The 20,902-nt window shown below is 41.6% G+C and overlaps 1 long non-coding RNA gene across 1 annotated transcript; it reads left to right on the forward strand.

Annotated features, from left to right (window-relative positions):
* The first annotated feature begins 136 nt into the window (after positions 1-136).
* LOC124231965 (uncharacterized) lies at positions 137-1,213 on the forward strand. Its single transcript, XR_006886737.1, has 2 exons — positions 137-186; positions 1,144-1,213. It is a non-coding gene; the product is annotated as an uncharacterized LOC124231965 (long non-coding RNA).
* Positions 1,214-20,902: the final 19,689 nt, after the last annotated feature.

Here is a 20,902-nt window from a genome sequence, read left to right on the forward strand (position 1 = left end):
TCCCATGTTACTGAAAGGAGAAATCCCAGAGAAGGTGATACCTCCAACAATCCCCTTTGTCCTAATCTTGAGAATCATTTGGCTTCTCTCTGGGAAATAAACTGCAATTGGTTTGAATGTGCTCTGCTCTACCTCTACAGATCGCTGTTTCCAGCTCCGAGGGAACGGAGTGGGCCAGGCTTAGAGGTGGGTGATCTCTGGTGGTGAGGGGGTGGCCCAGGGATCAGTGTCTTCCAAAAGCATTAGGGGTTTATGTCTAAAGATTACAATAAAAATAACTTGGTAAGGCAGCTTGTGGAGAGAGCTTGAAATTTGGAGTTGGAGGACCCGGGTTCAGGACCCACTCCTACCATGAGCTTCTGAGCAAATGATCTAAGCAATTAAAAGGGAAACAATGATGTCTACATAGTGATTTCCTGTGTGGATAATATTGCTGGTGAAAAGGGCTCAGTGACTGATAATGTGCTAAAAATCATTAAGCCTTAAAGTTTTAAATGAGAAAAGAGTAATAGGGTGTGAGTATGACACAAATACATTCTGTGTTTGTGGTCCGTCTTCCAAGCCCAGAAGGCCATCTCACCCTCCAATTTATGGTAAAAATGGCTTCCTTTGATCTCTGTACAGCCTTAACTTCTAATCTGAGAATAAAGCTGTCTCACCTTCCAGTTGTCTTCTGATCTGGAAAATGGACTCTGAGTTTCCTCATCTGTTTCCTGCCTCAGATTTACTGTGGGGCTTCATTCAGACAATGTATGTGGAAGTCTTAGCCACTATAGCTTGCACAAAGTCAGCACTTCATCAAAGGTAGCTATGGCTTTAGACATTATTTTTCAATTTATCAAAAATTCTTCAAAACTTCTAATGGTGAAGGTGGCAGAAATGAGCCCAGGTTCCTTCATCGCTTCCATTCTGGGTTTCATAGCCTTAGTTGAGGGAAGGTTAAGATGGAAGCAGCAATAGAAGAAAAACGTCACTTACTCAGTGTCCTCCCTCCCACTGTTCTGGCCAATAACGTAGATTACAATGCAGGTTGATATCTGTGTCTTCACCATTTTTCTCTCTAATAGAAGTTCTCTTTGTCTTCTATTCAATCCATAAGTGCTTAATAAATTTCTGTGTTTTCTTTCTCATTGGCTTATGTAGCTGAGTGAGAGTGAATACTTCCTCACCTGGGCTCCAGAATCTTCGCTCCGTGATCCCCATGACATCTTGTGACAAGTTCTGTGACCTGATTTCCATCACTATCGCACGTGAAGGCATTATCTCTGCATCTTCTGGAACTTCTCTAATTGTCTAGGAAGACTCCTCAACACACCAAGAATCAAAGGTTTTTCCCAAATTCCCACTCTCTCTGCCATGCCCAGAACTCGACCATGCTGAGACCTCCCTCCACCTGATCAATAAATGATTAGCCTTGCAGTCATGTGACTTGTCTTTGTGTGTGTGAGAGATGTGGGGCCGACAGCAAGCAAATGAGGGGGCTTCCTTGGCCCTGTACCCATAACCCTCCTCTAGCTTCTCAGAATCTTCCCTGAGTTTCAGGATTCTCCCTCCTCTGCAGTAATTCTCTGTCCCTGTGAGGGCTGCTTGCCCTTTGATTTGCCTATTTCTTAGTGAGCTGCTGAGACAAACTATAAGACTTGCCCTATAATTTGGCCCATCCTACAATTCTCTTTTTCTATGAGTTACTGAGAGACAGATCCCGCTGAGGCTGATACCACCTGGACATGTTTCAGAGCGTGCCTCCACATCCCAGCTTCTCTGTGTCATCCATCCTATGAGATGGCCAGTGTCCTTTTGTACTCTTGGGAAATCTCCTTCAACCACTGCTGTTACCTACTGTGAACATATTCAGTGAGATTCCATGACACGTGAGCAATACCTATCCTCAGCAATCTGTACTTGGTACACTCAGGAGGCATCAAGCAGGCTAAATGTTATTAACTTCTTCCTTATGGAGCTTGCAGTCTTTGGAGAAAGGAAAATAAAAGATCTTCCTCTACTTATCATCTTTTCCTGACAGTGTAAAATTTACACATGGGTGTTGGGGCAGAGCAAGACATGGGCGGGGGTTGTCCTGCAAAAAGAATGACTCAGTCATCATGGACATAAGCTTATGGAGAGAAGGCTTTCTAGGCATCTGATGCTCCCCACATCTTACCCCACCTCCAGATCAGAAGATAAGTTAGGGTCAGGCTTATGACTCCTGACTGAAGCAATGGGTCTGGTTTGCTGAAATGTGACAAAAGGCTATGCAGAAAATCAATCTGTCATATTAGAATCTTTCATTTATAAATGTTGGCATTTAGGGGTCAGAACAGCTGATATTCAGAAGGGCACAGCCCAGCATTTCCTTGAGATAGCTGAGAACATTAACTACTGTAGCAATCAATGCAAGCAGGGCCACAGTGATGGTGAAGATGGCTGGGTTGTACCACAGGTCAGGAAACTGCAGCCCAGAGGGAGGCACAAAAAGACCCTCAGCTGATCCCAGGTCAAGATGGCAGCTTGAGCTCACCCTGAAACCTACCCTCCAAATCCTGACGTTTTAAGCAAATGAGGCATGAAATGTTAAGAACGCTCAACAGCAAGGAGTGAAGAGGTTTGTAGATCAAAGACAGAGAGGTTCTTTCCACAAGAAAAGAAAGAAAGAGAACAGATGGGAATGATGTGGGTAAACAGGCCAGAGCAGCACTGTCCTCTGGGTTCTGAGTCCAGATCTGGGTCACATGTGCAGAGTTGGAGGCAAGTGTAGCAACGGCCAGGTGCAGCTGAAGATGCATACCTCTGAGAAGCAGGGGCTGAGTGAGAATGAATTTGAAGACAGCTCCTCTCCCGCACTTGGGGTCACAGAAAGAAGCTGACTGCCTGAGGCCTACAAAAGAGGCATCGCCACGCATTTGAGAAAGAAAAAAAGCAGCCGCTGCTATCCTGGAACTGGCTTGACTCCCATAGCGAGGCTTCCATGTTATCACAGGCTGGCCTGATGCTCACGGCTAGGCCAGGTTGTTCTGCTGGACGGAAACAATCTCATAAAACATCAGCATCACACAAGGTCACTCCAAGATCATAGAAGCAAGATCACTGTGCAATCTACAAACATGCCCCTCTCTCTGCTAGAATGAGTGACTGCTACTTCTTTACCGATTACAACTTTATTCTCATGCTTATCTCCACTCCCTATAGACAAGATTTATTGGGATATCCAATCACAGACTTGCCCCTGCTTTCTGACAGCACCAAATCTAGAGCTTCCTTAGATTCTCCCCAAATCCTATAGTAGATTCTTCCTAACACTCTCTCGCTGAGATACCCATGGTTCCCAATGGTGAGCATTCTTGCTAGCTGCAGCAACAACCCAGCTAATCAACTACAAGGATATCGCTGGTGGTCTTTGGTTGAAGAGTATTAACATTTTTAGGACTAGAACCCAGGCCCATTCCATGCATGTGCTGCCTGGAATTCTGGGAGGCACCAAGCTAAACCACAAATGCAGGGCCTGGTTCAATGCTATGCATCCTGTAGGGGCTGGGACACAGGAGGCCTCCAGGAATTTTGGTCTGAGCAGCTGAAGGATGGAATTGTCATTTACTCCAGTCAGCTGAAAGAACCAGCTAAGTGGGAAAAGATAAATATCTCAGTTCTGAACATTTAATTAGTTTATCTAGCTAGGCTGCTATAAAAAAGAGACTCAACCATAATCCAGTATGGTTTAATGAAGATACAATTAATTTTGCCCTTCTGGGAACAATCTGAAGTATGTGTTCTAAGTTGGCTGGCAGCTCCCTACCAAGTAGTAATTCAGGAACCCTGTTCTATCTTGTTTCTCCACCAACCCTAGGACGTTGTGCTTATCTGTGTGGTTAAAGCAGAGGTGCAAGAATTAAGGGAAAAGAGAATGTGATGGAAGCATGGTCTTATGACTACTGTCCTCCTTGGGCCCTGGCTCTGTGAGGTTCTTCCTTGTCACTTATCCCCCATGGCCACATCTACTTCCTGCTTGTGCGGGTTTGGAGACATTATTTTGAGGATTAAAGAGTCACATGCTTTTGCTATAGGCCAGATCTGAATGTTTTTTGGCCATGCAAATTCCTCAAAAACTTAGTAGGCTTTGGATGTATTTGCCTCTTGACTCTTCCATGTGCAGATAACCAGACCCCCAAAATCTTATCTAGACATAGAGTTAAGCCTGGAAACTCTGGTGTTTTTCTAGATTGGCCTTATGCCCTTCCCAGCCCATTTGCTTTGCTCAATTTAATGGTGGCTACTTTGAGGACATCTAAAACAATGGATTTGGGTGGGGTGAGCCCTTAATCCCTTCTTTGCCTGCAGGCTCACAACCTTTCATGACAGCAGCATTCTCTCCTAAGACCAGACTTCCACTTCACAGCCACTACTTACAACCCCTTCACTTTGAGATAAAGAAGCAGTGACTCTCACTCAACTTAGAGTGAGGCTTCAGGCAGAGGGGGCCTCCCTTTGGAAAGCTGTGCTACCTTCACTCTCTCTGTTTGCAGCCTCGGTGGCTCTAGCCTGAGTTCTTCCCGCATCTAAGTTTTGCTGAAATGAGCAAGAAATTCTGCACGTGATACCAATATTTCAACACCCTGAGTCTTTTCCATTTCATCCCTTAGCTACAGGCCCCGTCCACACATGCTCTATTTTCCAAGGTACAGCAGGAACCATTTGACCAAATGTTTTCCCAACATGTAATGAGAGTTACCAGCTTTCCAGGCTGTGACAGCTGAATCCTTGATGCCCAACACCAGCCCTCGAGTAAACTGACCACATCTTTTAGGTTCTCTCAATTGTCCCAGCTAGCAAATCTTCACCATACCCCATATACATTTAACTAGGCTTGGGTGATTAAAATCATGAATAAGCCGGACATTGCACTTGTTATTGAAGATCTGGTCAGTTAAAGGACCTCTGAAATGTGGACCAATTTATGTCTGATAAAGATCAAAGCCTGGGGATGTTTGCCAGCTAGTTTCCAGAAAGATTAAGAATGTAAATCTCTATTCAAGTTAGGATGAATGACCCTTTGTATTCTGTACATCCACCCTGTTAGCATAAAAGTGACCTTGCTGGTCTAATTTACTTTGGCTGTTCTCACTGACATCAAGACATCTGGATTTTAAAAACTCATTATTTTTTCCTAGGCATGTAACCTTTACTCTTAAAGCCATAAATAGTAATCGCTTTTCTTTGGGAAGTACATTCCCCCAGTGGCTGTGATGCCCACAGGAAATAAAAGACTGCTTTTTTAAAAATAAAGAGAACTTTAAGTCTCTCACCATCTCCATTTGTACCTGATTGCAATAAATCAATGCCACTACAGATTGATTTAATAATAGATTTCATTATCAGCAACATAAGTGTGACTTTTCTTCAACAAATTAAAAGAGAATGTACTAGATCTATATTAGCATTGTTAGTTCTCAAACAGAAATTGTTGACAGAAAAAAGGTAGTTGTTAAATGGTATGTGTCGTATGATATCACTCACACACATTTTAAATAACACACAGACAAATGCAAAACATCATTCATGGATTGCTAAATGTAGGATAATGCAGCGCTTCTCACAGCGTGCATGCAGTTCCCTGGGGATCTTGTGAAACTGCAGGCTCTGATTTAGCAGGTCTGGGGTGGGACCTGAGATTCTGCTTTCTACCAAGCTCCCGGAGATGCCAATGCTGTGCCACCTTGGGAGCGGGGTGACATGAGCAAAGTGAAACCTTCTTCAGTGCATCTAGTCTTGGACGACTTTGCTCCACCTGGGTGCTGGAACCTCTCAGTTTTACTTCCAGACTCCCAAAAGGAAGCCTCATCCATGAGTGGTTGTTGAAATAGGTGTTTCTGTGGGGCGTATAAGGGCTGGCACTTCCTATTCCACCATCTTGCTGATGTCAACCCACATCAGTTATCGTTGTACCTAAAAGACACACAGAGAGAAAGACACTAAGTGTTCAAATGTATTTTTTAATTTTCTAAAATATCTAATGAAATCAGGGATGAAGTGAAAGTTACAGTGGAATCAGCCATTACGGGGGCTATGCTGCTGCTTCTTCCTACACTTTGCTCAGGGACTGGAGGGCCAGGCTCACAGCTGAGTCCCATTGGGGATTTTCCATCATGATACTTAAGTCATTTCTTATTAGTTCATTAGCACCCTACTGTCCCCTCACTGCCCATCAACAGGTTCTTAGGGTCTGAAAACAAATTGAGTTGGTTAAAGGAAAGGAAATCAATCTGCTGCAAAGAGCACCACAGAAGAATATTCCAAATGCAGGCAAGTATGAACTAGGATTACTCAGTAGATCACAGATGCCACCTTCCTTCCAAGAGTTAAAAATATATGTTCGGAAACTCTACTTGTGCATCAAAAACAGAGTTAAAAAGCTCTATTCTTGGCATCCAGCTGGACAGGAGAAATGGGTCCTGTATTAGTTTCCTGTTTCTGCTGTAACAAATCACCATAAAGTTAGTGGTTGAAAACAGCACAAGTTTAGGGGCCGGCCTGGTGGCGCAGAGGTTAAGGGCACACGTTCCCCTTCGGCAGCCCAGGGTTCACCGGTTTGGATCCTGGGTGTGGACATGGTACCCCTGGCAAGCTATGCTGTGGCAGGTGTCCCGTATATAAAGTAGAGGAAGATGTGCACGGTTGTTAGCTCAGGGCCAGCCTTCCTCAGCAAAAAGAGAGGAGGATTGGCAGCAGATGTTAGCTCAGTGCTAATCTTCCTCAAAAAAAAAAAAAAAAGCACAAGTTTATAATATTATGGTTTTGGAGGTGAAATGTCTGACATGAGGCTCAATGGGCCAAACCTGAGAGCCCCGTGTCTGTCATTTTATTCAGATCACCTTCTATGTCCTTCCTTAGAGTTTTAAAGTTTTCTCCTCAGTAATTTTCTTATGTATTCTTAGCTGTTGATTCCTAGACACTTTCACAGTTGGTTGTTTTTTTTTTTTTGGTGAGGAAGATTGGCCCTGAGCTAACGTCTGTTGCCAATCTTCCTCCTTTTTATTTTCTCCCCAAAGTCCCAGTACATAGCTGTATATCCTAGTTGTAAGTCCTTCTAGTTCTTCTATGTGGGATGCCGCCACAGCATGGCTTGATGAGCAGGGTGTAGGCCCACGTCCAGGATTGGAATCAGGGAACCCCAGGCCACCGAAGGGGAACTTGCGAACTTAGCCACTAGGCCACAGCGCTGGCCTCTGTTTTTGGTTTTCTTAACCATTAACCATTAGTTATTGCTATTAGTTTTTGCTGGTACAGCCATCCCTCAGTATCCTCGGGGGATTGATTCCGGGACCCCCAGCAGATACCAAAATCCGCAGACGCGCAAGTCCCTTATGTAACCTGGCCTGGTACAATGAATACACCCAGCCCTCATATCTGTGAGCTTCACATCCACAGATTCAACTTAATTCCTCCGTATCTGTGAAATTTTGATCTATTGTTGGTTGAATCACTGATGCAACACATACAGATACGGAGGACTGATTGTATAAAGAAATGCTATTGATTTTTGTAAGTTGATCTCTCTAGCAACCTTGATGAAATTTTTTATTAGCTATAATAAAATTAGTTCTAATACCTCATGGATGCTGCTAGTTTCATAGGTGCATGGTTATATTATCTGCAAATAGTGTCAATGTATCTCTTCTTATCCTCTTGCTTCTCTTTTTTCTTCTCTTCCTATAGCTTTAGCCAGAACCTCCAGGAATACTTTAAACATTGAAACCATATTTTCTATACCAGTGGTTGGCAAACTATGGCCCGGAAACCAAATCTAGCCCAAGCCTATTTTTGTATAGCCCATGAGCCAAGAACACTTGCGATCGATATTAGGAACACTAATTTTTAAACCCACTGGAGCAAAATGTTCTTCCAAAAGAGAATTCCATTCTTCTAATAGACTTAGATTTTCAAAAGAAAAAATTTTACTCAACATTATATTTTTAATTTCATCAAAAGTCTAGAAATGTGTTTTCTCTATTATTATATTAGTACCTACATAATATCTTCCAGTTTGCCTCTTGGCCAAAGCCTACAATATTTACTACTTTGCCCTTTAGAGAAAAACTTTGCTGACCCCCTTTTCTACACCATGACCTTTCCCTCTGGCTGCTCTTTACTAGAGTCATTTGTGCTCCATTTTTCCCCCAAAGAAACATGTTTGTGAAATTGAGCCCTTCAGAGTGCCTTCAATAAAATAGGCATTAAATATTATGACTGAGGGATTAAGGAGATATTTTAAGTTGTCCTGTTACTGCTCCCCTTTAAATATCATGAAGAACTCAAACCCAAATGGAGGAAATGCAGATAAATGTCAAATAAACTTCCAGAGTAAATATCAAACCAGGACACCCTGAGGTTATCTGAGGTTTCAGGGACAACACTGAAGATTCCAAATCTCTATTCTTGGCTTAAATGACCTCGTCACTTGATTCTCTTGTCCCAGGACAGAACTTGAGTTGAAACTGTCTGCTCCTGGAACCAGGCTGGTCAAAATATGAGCTATTGTTCTTAAAAACATTTCTTAAATATAGCATTCTTCAACAGCATTTCAGAAACATTGTTCTATTGGTTTCAAAAAGGCTATGATGGATCTGTTTGGTTATTAGAATAATGGACAATTACTGGCTAACCATTTGGTAAAGAAAGAGAGAGAACTGGAGTGCCAGGTTGTTCAGGAGAGCCTGGCCTCCGAAATAGGACCAGGTCAGCAGCACTGAGAGCCAGTGCCCAGCTGCCAGGAATCCCACAACCTAACAAATCTACCTGCATTTTCCCCTGTTTCTGTTAAATCTGAATTAGTTATACACACAATTTTCCTCAAACACCCCATGAGCATTCCCATCACTGGACCCTTGTCCTTGCTGCTTTCTCCCTTTGTCTGACATATTTGTCCCCAGTATCTGCATGGCCCACTTCCTCATGGCCTTCTGGTCCCTATGTGTCACTTTGCACAGAGGACTCCTCCAAACCCCAAGTATAAAGTAGCGCTCTTTCCCCACTTTGCTTGACTGGCCCCCCATATTTATTAGTTTCTTGCCTGTCCTCACTCCCTCTAGAATGTAAGTACAACAAACTCAGGGAGCTCCTTTTGTTCACTTCAGTATCCAACACCTGAAACAGTGCCTAGCCTGACACACACACTCCATGCTCATTGCCTTAGTAAGTGGTTTTCCCTGACCTGCAGAGGAAGAACGAGAGAACCCATTCTCTTTCTCCCTTGTCTTGTCCTAATATTTTCAGGAGGGTGTCTCAGCTCAGACCGAAGAATGTGGGGCCCTTAGGATTTTTCCCATTGGTGGAAGTAGAGAGATGGGGACTCTAAGGAGATTGCTTCCTAAAATCTCTTCATAAAACTCTGGGCTCTTGGAACGGAGGCCTAGTTGTCCCTCACACACACAAGAGCAGGCCTAGCAGTCAACCTTCAAGAGAAGAACAAGGGATCCAGGACCCTTTCTCCCCACCTCCTACAACCCTGGCCAGAGTGCTACCCCACTCCCATTTCTGTCAGCCACCTGGGGGTCTTGAAAGAAGTCAAGATTCAAGAAGCTGCTGACATGACAGGCACAGACTTGACCAAAGGGACGGAGATGGGTATTCCTGAACATGGCCCAGTCTTTTGAGTTGAGGCTGAGTGGGCTGAGGGCACTGGAGGCCTCTGTATACACAGATAAAAATGGAAGACCAGATTTGCAGGGTTGAGAAGAAAAGGAGGGACTGAGTGTGTGGGGAGCTCACGACACAGCCTTTACCTGTGCTTCCTGTTTCCTGTTCCCTCAAATCAGTTTGACTGGTTTGAAGCACAGACTCTTGCAGTAGGTAAGTATATGCATCTCCACTCAAAAAAATAAAGGGATTACTACCTGAGTGGTCATCTTGTATGATACGTATATTGCTATCCCTCTGCCCCGAACTGACAGCTATGCCCACATCTCCACATTCCTTCATGTCAGGAAAAGATATGTAGAAAGCTTTCCCCATCACTGAGCTGCTGCTCCCTATATTCCTTCACTATCCTTTTCCATCTCAGATCTAAAGCAAAGAATATAATAAGAATTCATTTAAATCTTCCCCATCTCTAAAAGGGGGATAATACTAACAGTAATACCTAAATAATAGATTGTCCTAAAGATTAAATTAGGTAATACTGAAAAGCCTTTAGAACAGTGCCTGACACACAGTAAGTACTACCTAAAGTATTTGCTGTCATTCTTCTTTCAATGCATTTCTTGATTCAGTTTGGTCATAATTTAATTTCAATTTTTACATCTATCTCCAAAATTAAGATTCATCCATAGTATGATGCACTTTCATTTTTATTGTATGATTCTTATCAGATTTGATTATAAGATAATGTTAACTTCATAGAATATATAAGGGAGCTTTCCACCTGAAAATGGTTCAAATACCTTCGGGATGATGAATTCTTTAGAGATTATCATTTAAATTACAGAGAATTAACCCATAAAACCACTGGACCATCATTTTTGTAACTGGTTTCTTCAGTTTTCTGTTTCTCTAGGGCTGTGATATTTGTGCTGTCCACCAAAGATTTATGCTTCTCCTAGGCACGTTGCAGTTAGACGTGGCCCTGGGACTTGCTTTGATCAGTGAAAAGTGAGCAGTAGTTCCACAAGTCCTAGGTATCAGGATTTTTTTTAACCTTTTTTTTTTTTTTTTTAAAGATTGGCACCTGAGCCAACAGCTTTTGCCAATCTTCTCTCTTTTTTCTCTTGTTTTTCTTCTTCTTCTTCTCCCCAGAGCCTCCCCAGTACATAGTTGTATAGTCTAGTTGTGGGGGTCCCTCTAGCTGTGGCATGTAGGACGCCACCTCAGCATGGCCTGATGAGTGGTACCATGTGCGCTCAGGATCCGAACTGGCAACCCTGAGCCACGGAAGCGCAGCGCAGGAACTTCACCACTCGGCCACCGGCCAGCTGGCATCAGGATTTTTAAAAGCTCCCAGGGCATCTAAAAGTGCAGCCAAAACTGAAAAACACTTACGGAAGGGTGGAATGAGTTGGTCACGCCACACATCTCTAAACTACACTCTCTAGTACTGGAACCGCGGAGACGGGGTGCCTGAAGCGGCGCCAAACGATGCTATGCAGATGCCAGGAGGCGGCCGGTGGGAGGCGAAATCGCAAACTGACCCCTTCACATCCGTTCCGGTGCCCACAGGAGCCCCGGAGAATGGTCAGGTCCCCTCACAGGCGGCCTCGCGAACGCTCGTGGCTCAGGCTTGTCTCCCTGCGGTAAGTAGAGATGCACCCAGTGGGCGGGGACCTGGTGGTGGACACATGCGGGAGCCTGGCGCCGCGCTCTGAGGACGTCCGCGGGAAGCCTGGCGCCGCCTGCTGGCCGATCGCGCACATCGCAGGGCGCTGCTCGGGAAGCCGGGCGTCCCGCCGCCTGGGCTGAGTCTGGCACAAAGAAGCCCCTTTGGGAGGCCTCTTCCAGAAGGCTTGGGGCTCACGCTGGCTTCCTCGCATTCTCTGCAGGTCCGCGCGGAGCATCGAGGGAAAGGCAGCCCAAGGGGGCTGTGGGGAGAGGAGGAAGTTTGAGGTTTCAGTCTCCTCGCTAAGGGGGAGACTGGTACAGATGCTTTGTAGAACCCGGGCGTCCGGAGCCCCCAGACCTCTCAGGCCTCCTCCCAACACCCGCAGGAGCTGCAGAGCTTAGAAATAGGGCCTGCAAGGATCCTGTGTTTGTTGTTCTCTGCTGTCTGCAGGTTTATTAGAGGGAGCCTCCTCTCTGAAGCCTGTGAGTCAATGCAGTGTGGGGAAGTCATTAGTTCTGTCTTCCAAATAGATGCATTTCCCACATCACATCAGAAATGAAAGTCATGGTCTTGGAAACCACAGGTTCTGTGTGAAAGTACAATGTGGAAAGTTACTTCCTATTTTTAATAATACTTTTATTGAGGTATAATTGACAATCACCTGCAGGTATTTAAAGTATAAAATTTCATAAGTTTTTACGTCAATATACCCATGAGACCATCCCCACAGTCAGGATAGTGAATATGTCCATCATCCTCAAAAGTTCTCTCTGTCCCTTTGTCATCCCTCCCTCCCACAGTGTCACTCAAGCCCCAGGCAACCCCTGAGCCACTTTCTGTCTCTAGAGTTTGCATTTTTTACAGATTTATATAAATGCAGGCTTTAGTATGTATTCTTTTTTGTTGTTTTTCTGGTTATTTTCACTCAGTATAATTATTTTGACATTCGTTTGTGTTATTTATCAATAGTCTCTTCCTTTTTATTGCTAAATAGTGTTTGTTGTATGGATATACCAGAAGTGTTTACCCATTCATCTGTTGATGGACATTTGGGTTGTTAGTTCTTGGCTATTTCAAAGAAAGCTACTGTGGACATTCGCACACAAGTCTCTTTACGGCCATATGTTTACCTTTCTCTTGGGTTGTACCTACAAGTGGAACAGCTGGGTCATGTGGTAAGTGTATGTTTAATTTAAGAAGCTGACAGACTTTTCTAGAGGGGTTGTACCATTTTACATTTCCATCAGCAGTGTGTGCGAGTTCCAGTTCCTCCATATCCTCACCAACACTTGGTATTTTAAGTAGGAAAAATTGTAATGTGTTACACAGAACCCAGAACTTCCCAACAGTTTCCTAAAATCCAAGTAAACACATTGAGTGCCTGTAGGAAAACAGTAAACTGTAATGTTGGGATGTAAAAAGCTTAAAACATCACTTCTTTACCACCCAAAACTAACATGGTTGCTTTGTGGTGCTTTTCTTCGAACATCAGAGATGCACATCACTTTTGATGATTCTGAAGGTCTTTGGAACATGTCAGGCTTTCCACACAGATTGTTTAAAATGTTGCCTTATGTTTTTTTAATGTAAACATAAATTTTTCCCAAACAACTGCCAAAAAAGGAAAAAAACCCATTATATCGAGAGAGACGAATATCCCAAGAAGGTTTGGGTATTAAGCACTAAATACTGAGGGGCCAGCTCTGTGGCCTAGTGGTTAAGTTTGGCATGCTCCACTTCAGCAGCCTGGGTTCAGTTCCTGGGCTTGGACCTACACCACTCGGCTGTGGCCATGCTGTGTCAGCAACCCACACACAAAATAGAGGAAGTTTGGCACAGATGTTTGCTCAGGGCGAATCTTTCTCAAGCAAAAGAAAGAACTGAAAGACTGGGAAAACATTCTGTAGCATATGCCTTTATCTCAGGTTTTCCCCTGGGGTATACAGTGGGATTGCTCTCTCAGCCCACCCACCCTCACCTTGCCTTCCCACCTTAGAGTTGGGTGTGACCATGTGACTTGTTTGGTCAGTAACATGTGAATAGAAGTGATGTGTGTCACTCCTTGGCAGGAGTTTTGAGAGCCACTGTTCAATTTATCCATCTCTTCTTTTGCCACATTGCCAGCACTCACCCCGAAGCCCAGAGTCCCCAGACAACTTGTGATGGGCAGTTTGTTTTGAGGAAGAATCTTTACGGTGTTAAGCCACTGAAACTTGAAGGTTGTCACCACAATATAGCATGACCTAGCCTGCCGAGCACATGGAGTCAATTTTGAACACTCGTGTTTTGCTAGGAAAGCAAAATTCCTCTAGGTTTTCAAGTTGATCACCGTAGAGTTATACCCAATATTCTCATGTATTTTGTCATCTCTTCTAATTATGTTATTAGGTATGTTGCCTTTCTCATTCTCAATCATATTTTTGCTCTCATGCTGTCTGAATCAACCTTGCCAGGGGTTTATATACTTCACTGCTCTTTGCAGAGAGCCAGGTTTTGGTTTTATTTGTTCAACTTTTTAAAAAGTTGATTAACTTCAACTTTTTTTTATTTTGTAAATCAATAACTACTTTATTATTTTTTTAAAATGATACATGTTCTTTTTTAGAAAATTCAGCAAAACAGAAAAAATTTTTAAAAGAAGGAAAAAATTTCCCCAATTTTACCACTTAGGAATAATTTTGTTTTTATTGAGTTCATAATAGGTTACATCAATGTGACTTTCAGTTGTACATTATTTCTTGACTGTCACCACTTAAGTGCTCCCCTTCAGCCCCTGTGTCCCCTGCACCCCCCCTTCCCCGGTAACCAATCAACTGTTTTCTTTGTCCCAGTACTTGATTATATTCCACATATGAGTGAAATCATCTGATGTTTGTCTTTCTCAGACTGACTTATTTTGCTTAGCATAATTCCCTCTAGGTCCTTCCATGTTATTGCAAAAGAGATGAATTTGTCTATTTTTTCTGGCTGAGTAGTATTCCATTGTATATATATACCACATCTTCTTTATCCAATCATCGGTTGATGGGCACTTGGATTGATTCCATGTCTTGGCTATTGTGAATAGTGCTGCAATGAACATAAGGGTGCATATGTTACTGTGGATTGTTGATTTCAAATTGCTTGGGTAGATACCCAGTAGTTGGATAGCTGGGTCATATGGTAGTTCTATTTTTAGTTTTTTGAGGAATCTCCATACTCTTTTCCATGGTGATTGCACCAGTTTGCATTCCCACCAGTAGTGGATGAGGGTTCCCTTCTCTCCACACCCTCTCCAAAATTTGTTCTTTTTAGACTTAGTGATTATATCCATTTTAACAGGCATAAGGTGGTATCTTAGTGTAGTTTTGATGTGCATTTCCCTGATGATTAGTGATGTTGAACATCTTTTCATGTGTTTATTGGCCATCTGTATATCCTCTTTGGAAAAATGTCTGTTCATATCCTCTGCTCATTTTTTGATTGGGCTGTTTGCTTTTTTGTTTTTCAGTTGTGTGAGTTCCTTATGTATTATGGAAATGAACCCCTTATCAGATATATGATTTGCAAAAGTTTCCTCCCAATTGGTCTTTTTGTTTTGATTCTAGTTTCTTTTGCCTTGCAGAAGCTCTTTAGTCTCATGAACTCCTACTTGTTTATTTTTTCTTTTGTTTCTCTTGTCTGAGAAGACATGGTATTCGAAATGATCCTTTTTAGTTCAATGTCAAAGAGTGTACTACGAATATTATCTCCCAGGAGTTTTACAGTTTCAGGACGTCTCTTTAAGTCTTTGATACATTTTGAGTTTATTTTTGTGTATGCTGTGAGATAATGGTCTACCTTAATTCTTTTGCATGTGGCAAAAGAGACCATTTATTGAAGAGACTATCTTTTCTCCGTTGTATGTTCTTGGCACCTTTGTCGAAGATTAGCTGTCCACATATGTGTAGTTTTATTTCTGGGCTTTCAGTTCTGTTGCATTGTTCTGTGTGCCTGTTTTTGTACCAGTACCATGCTGTTTGGGTCACTATAGCTTAGTAGTACATTTTGAAGTCAGGGATTGTGATACTTCCAGCTTTATTCTTTTTTCTCAGGATCGCCTTAGCAATTTGGGGTCTTTGCCCCATATGAATTTTAGTATTCTTTGCTCTATTTCTGTCAAGAATGTCATTGGGATTCTGATAGTGATTGCATTGAATCTGTAGATTGCTTTGGGTAGTATGGACATTTTAACTATGTTTATTCTTCCAATCCATAAGCAAGGAATCTGTTTCCATTTCTTTAAGTCATTATCAATTTCTCTCTGTAATGCCTTATAGTTTTCATTGTGTAAGTCCTTCACCTCCTTGGTTAAATGTATTCCTAGGTACTTTATTCTTTTAGTTGCGATTGCAAATGGAATTATATTCTTGAGTTCTCTTTCTGTAAGTTTGTTATTGGAGTATAGAAAAGCAACTAATTTTTGTAAGTTGATTTTGTATCCTGCGACTTTACTCTAGTTGTTAATTATTTCTATTAGTTTTCCAATGGATTTTTTTTTTGGTTTTCTATATATAAGATCATGTTGTCTGAAAACAGTGAGAGTTTCACTTCTTCACTCCCTATTTGGATTCCTTTTATTCCTTTCTCTTGCCTAATTGCTCTGGCCAAAACCTTCAGTACTATGTCTAATAAGAGTGGTGATAGTGGGCATCCTTGTCTTGTTCTTGTTCTCAGGGGGATGGCGCTCAGTTTTTGCACATTGAATATGATGTTGTGTGTGGGTTTGTCAGATATGGCCTTTATTATGTTGAGGTAATTTCCTTGTATCCCCATTTTGTTAAGTTTTTATCATAAATGGCTGTTGGATCTTGTCAAATGCTTTCTCTACATCTATTGAGATCATATGATTTTTATTCCTCAATTTGTTGATGTGGTGTATCATGTTGATTGATTTGCAGATGTTGAACCATCCCTGTGTCCCTGGTATGAATCCCGCTTGATTGTGATGTATGATCCTTTTGATGTATTGCTGAATTCAGGGTTCCAAAATTTTGTTGAGAATTTTTGCATCTATGTTCATCAGCAATATTGGCCTGTAGTTCTCTTTTTTGTGTTGTCCTTGTCAGGCTTTTGTATCAGAATGACGTTGGCTTCATAGAAAGTGTTAGGAAGTGTTCCATCCTCCCTAATTTTTTTGGAATAGCTTGAAAAAGATTAGGTATTAAATCCTCTCTGAAAGTTTGGTTGACTTCCCCAAGAAAGCTGTTTGGTCCTGGGGTTTTATTCTTTAGGTTGCTTTTGATTGCTGTTTCAATCTCTTTCCTTGTGATTGGTCTATAAAGATTGTCTGTTTCTTCTTAACTCAGCTTTGGGAGTTTGTAAGAGTCTAAGAATTTATCCGTTTCCTCTAGGTCATCCATTTTGTTGGTATATAGTTTTTCATAGTATTCTCTTATAATCTGTTCTATTTCTGTGGAGTCTGCTGTTATTTCTCCTCTTTCATTTCTGATTTTGTTTATTTGAGCTTTCTCCCTTTTTTTCTTTGTAAGTCTGGCTAGGGATTTGTCAATTTTATTTATCTTCTCAAAGAACCAGCTCTTTGTTTCATTGATCCTTTCTACCACCTTTTTTGTTTCAATAGCATTTATTTCTGCTCTGATTTTTATTATTTCTCTCCTTCTGTAGACTTTGGGCTTTGTTTGTTCTTCCTTTTCTAGTTCAGTTAGGTGTAATTTGAGATTGCTTGTCTGGGATTTTTCTTGTTTGTTAAGGTGTGCCTATATTGCGATGAATTTCCCTCTTCATACAGCTTTTGCTGTATCCCATATAAATTGATATGGCATGTTATCATTTTCAGTTGTCTCCACGTATTGTTTGATTTCTCCTTTAGTTTCTTCAATGATCCATTGCTTGTTCAATAGTATATTGTTTAGTCTCCACATTTTTGTGCCTTTCTCAGCTTTTTTCTTGTAATTAATTTCTAGCTTTATAGCATTATGATTGGAGAAGATGCTTGTTATTATTTCAATATTTTTAAATTTATAGAGGCTTGCCTTGTTTCCCTATATATGGTCTATCCTTGAGAATGTTCCATGTGCACTTGAAAAGAAGTGTATTCTGCTGTTTTTGGATGGAGTGTCCTAAATATGTCGATTAAGTCCAACTGGTTTAGCTTTTCATTTAATTCCACTGTTTTCTTGTTGATTTTCTCTCTGGATGATCTGCCAATGATTTGAGTGAGGTGTTGAGATCACCTACGATTCTTGTCTTATTTTTAATATCTTCTTTTAGGTTTGTTAATAGTTGCTTTATGAGCTTTGGTGCTCCTGTGTTGGGTGCATAGATATTTATAAGCGTTATTTCTTCTTGATGGAGTGTCCCATTGATGATTATATACTGCCCCTCTTTGTCTCTCTTTACCTGCCTTATCTTGAAGTCTACTTTGTCTGACATAAGTATTGCAATACCTGCTTTTCGTGGTTTGCCATTATCTTGGAGTATCATCTTCCTTCCCTTCACTCTGAGCCTGTGTTTTTCATTGGAGCTGAAATGTGTTTCATGGAGGCAACAAATTGTTGGATCTTGTTCTTTAATCCATCTTGGCACACTGTGTCTTTCTATTGGAGAGTTCAATCTGTTTATGTTGAGGGTGATTATTGATGTATGAGGGCTTAATGCTGTCGTTATATCACTAATTTTCCAGTTTTCCTGCATTTCCTTTTTTTCTCATCCTGTGTGTTTTAGTCTATCCATTGAATTATGCAGTTTTTTGTGATGTGTTTCTTTGTTTGTCTTTGTTTATTTTTTGTGTCTCTTTTCTGCTTTTTACTTTAGTGGCTACCCTGAAATTTGTATTCAGAATCTCGTGTATAGCATAGTCCATTTTCTGATGGCCTCTTATTTTGTTAGTCTAAACTGATTCAGTCCCTTTCCTCCTCCCCTCCTAAGTTATTTGTCTCATATCTTATTCCAACTTGCATTGTGAATTTGTGGCTAAATTGACAAGATTTTCTCTGTTTTTGGAGTTTTCCTTCCCTTTATCCTAATGCTGAAGTTGAATATTTACTATCCTATTCTGATCCTGTCTATCTATTTGACTCCTTACTCTGTGTTTTGTGACCCCCCTTCTCCATTTTTTTTCTTTTTTCAGGTATGAGGGCCTTCTTGAGGATTTCTTGTGGGGGGGGGGGTCTCATTGCTACAAAGTCCCTTAGCTTTTGTTTGTCTGGGAAAGATTTAATTTCTCCCTCATATCTGAAGGATATTTTTGCTGGATAGAGTAGCCTTGGCTGAAGATTTTTATCTTTTAAAGTTTTGAATATGTCATTCCATTCTCTCCTAGCTTGTAAGGTTTCTGCAGTGAAGTCTGCTGAAAGACTTATAGGCATTCGTTTGTAGGTTATTTTCTTCTGCCTTGCTGCCCTCTGTATTCTTTTTTTGTCATTCATTTTGCCAGTTTTACTACTATATGCTTTGCAGTAGGTCTTTTTACAGTGACAAATCTAGGAGACCTGGAAACTTCCTCCACATGTATTTCCCTCTCATTCTCTAGATTTTGGAAGTTCTCTGCTATTATTTCTTTGAACACGCTTTCTGCTCCATTTTCCTTCTCTTCACCTTCTTGAATACCTGTAATTCTTATGTTGCATTTCCTCATTGAGTCAGATATTTCTTGGAGATGTTCTTCATTTATTTTTAGTCTTAGTTCTCTCTCCTCCTCTGTCTGAAACATTTCAACATGTCCATCTTCGATTATGCTGATTCACTCCTCTATGATGTTCACTCAAGCATTCAGGAAATCCATATTTTGTTTTATCTCTTCCATTGTGTCTTCCATCTCTAATATTTCTGATTGATTCTTCTTTATAGTTTCAATCTCTTTTGTGAAGTAGCTCCTGAACTCGTTGAATTGATTCTCTATATTTTCTTTTACCTCATTGAGTTTTTTGAGGATAGCTATTTTGAATTCATTGTCATTTAGTTTACATATTTCTGTGTCTTCAGGACTGAGTTCTGGATGCTTATTTGTTTTCTCTCTGGTCTGGAGGTTTGATGTGGTGCCTGATGTTGGAAGGACGGGTCTTTCCCATTCTGATATTATTCGGTTGCAGTTATAGCATATCGCCACTGGGTGGGTCAAGAACCATGTGTTCAGAACCCTTAGCCTTCAGCTGAGATGGCACAGTGCCAGTTAGGGGAAGGTAGCTTTCTCCTGCATCCAGTTCAGGGTTTCTCGATCAGCTCTTGCTATCTGGTCTCCTGGGGTCTTGGCTTGTTGAGGTCACCCTGTGTGAAAGCTTTCGCACTGTTAGAGACCTTCCCTCTAGGCTGCAATGGTGCTGGAGAGTCCTGGGTGATCCCGCAGATGCATGAAGGCTCCCTGACTCCTTCTCTCATAGAGCCTCCCACAGCAGCAACCACAGTGTTTAGGTGAGGGAGGGAAGATCTTTCTTACCCCATTCCAGCTCCTCTGAGGGGGGCTGCAGCCTCTCTGCCCTCTGTTATGTGGCTGCTGTGACTCTCTCAGGATTTTTGGGCTTTTAGGGTATTTTCTGTTGGAATATGATTACTCCTTTTTGTTGTATGTTGGAGGGGAGAGAGTCCTGGACAAGTTCACTCTGCCATGTTGCTGATGTCACTCCCAACTTCAACTTTTACATGAAGAGAAGAGTCTAGCAGGCTAGTTAATATCATGAAACTGGAACCAGACTGCCTGGGTTTGAATCACAGCTTTGTCACAGTCTGGGTGTGTGATCCTGAGCAAGTTTCTTATCTTCCTGTGCTGGTTTCCTCATCTGTAAAACGGGATAATGAAAGCACCTACCTCATTTGGTTTTTGTAACGATCTTGTAAGGTTTTGTAAGGATTAACACATGAGAAACAGTGCCTCGGTGGCTGGCACTCAACTAGTGGTTGAGTTCAGCATGCTCTGCTTTGGGGGCCCAGGTTCATTTCCTGGGCATGGACCTACACCACTCATTGGCAGCCATGCTGTGGCAGCACCCACATACAAAATAGAAGAAGATTGGCATAGATGCTAGGTCTGGGTGAATCTTTCTCAGAAAAAAAAAAAAAAAAGAAACTGTGCCCAGCATTAGATGGTATTGCTATTTCTATTTTCTTCTCTCCAAAATATTGAAATTGACACTTGGTTAATTTCTTTTCAGTCTTGAAAATATAAAAGGCATCTAAAGCAAGCAGATGCCCTCAGATTTCAGCTTAAACTGTGTCTCATTATTTTTGGTACAAAATGTTCCCTTTTCATTATTTTATAGATTAATTTCATAATAAAGTAAAAGTAAATAGCTGGATCAAAGTTTGAAATCAAAATTTCTAAATTCAAATGAAGAATTTATCATCTGGATTTTTTTAATTTTTATTTTTTAAATATTGGCCCTGAGCTAACATCTATTGCCAATCTTCCTCTTTATTTTCCTTCTCCCCGAAGCCCCCCACTACACAGTTGTATATTCTAGTTGTTGGTCCTTCTAGTTCTGCTAAGTGGGGTGCTCCTTGGTGTGTGGTACCATGTCTGCACCCAGGATCCAAACCTGTGAAACCCTGGGCTTTTGAAGTAGTGGGTGCAAACTTAACCACTCAGCCATGGGGCCAGCCCCATATCATCTTTACTTCTGATTT

The sequence above is a fragment of the Equus quagga genome, unplaced genomic scaffold (assembly GCF_021613505.1).
Source record: "Equus quagga isolate Etosha38 unplaced genomic scaffold, UCLA_HA_Equagga_1.0 HiC_scaffold_1395_RagTag, whole genome shotgun sequence".
Classification (NCBI taxonomy): Eukaryota; Metazoa; Chordata; class Mammalia; order Perissodactyla; family Equidae; genus Equus; species Equus quagga.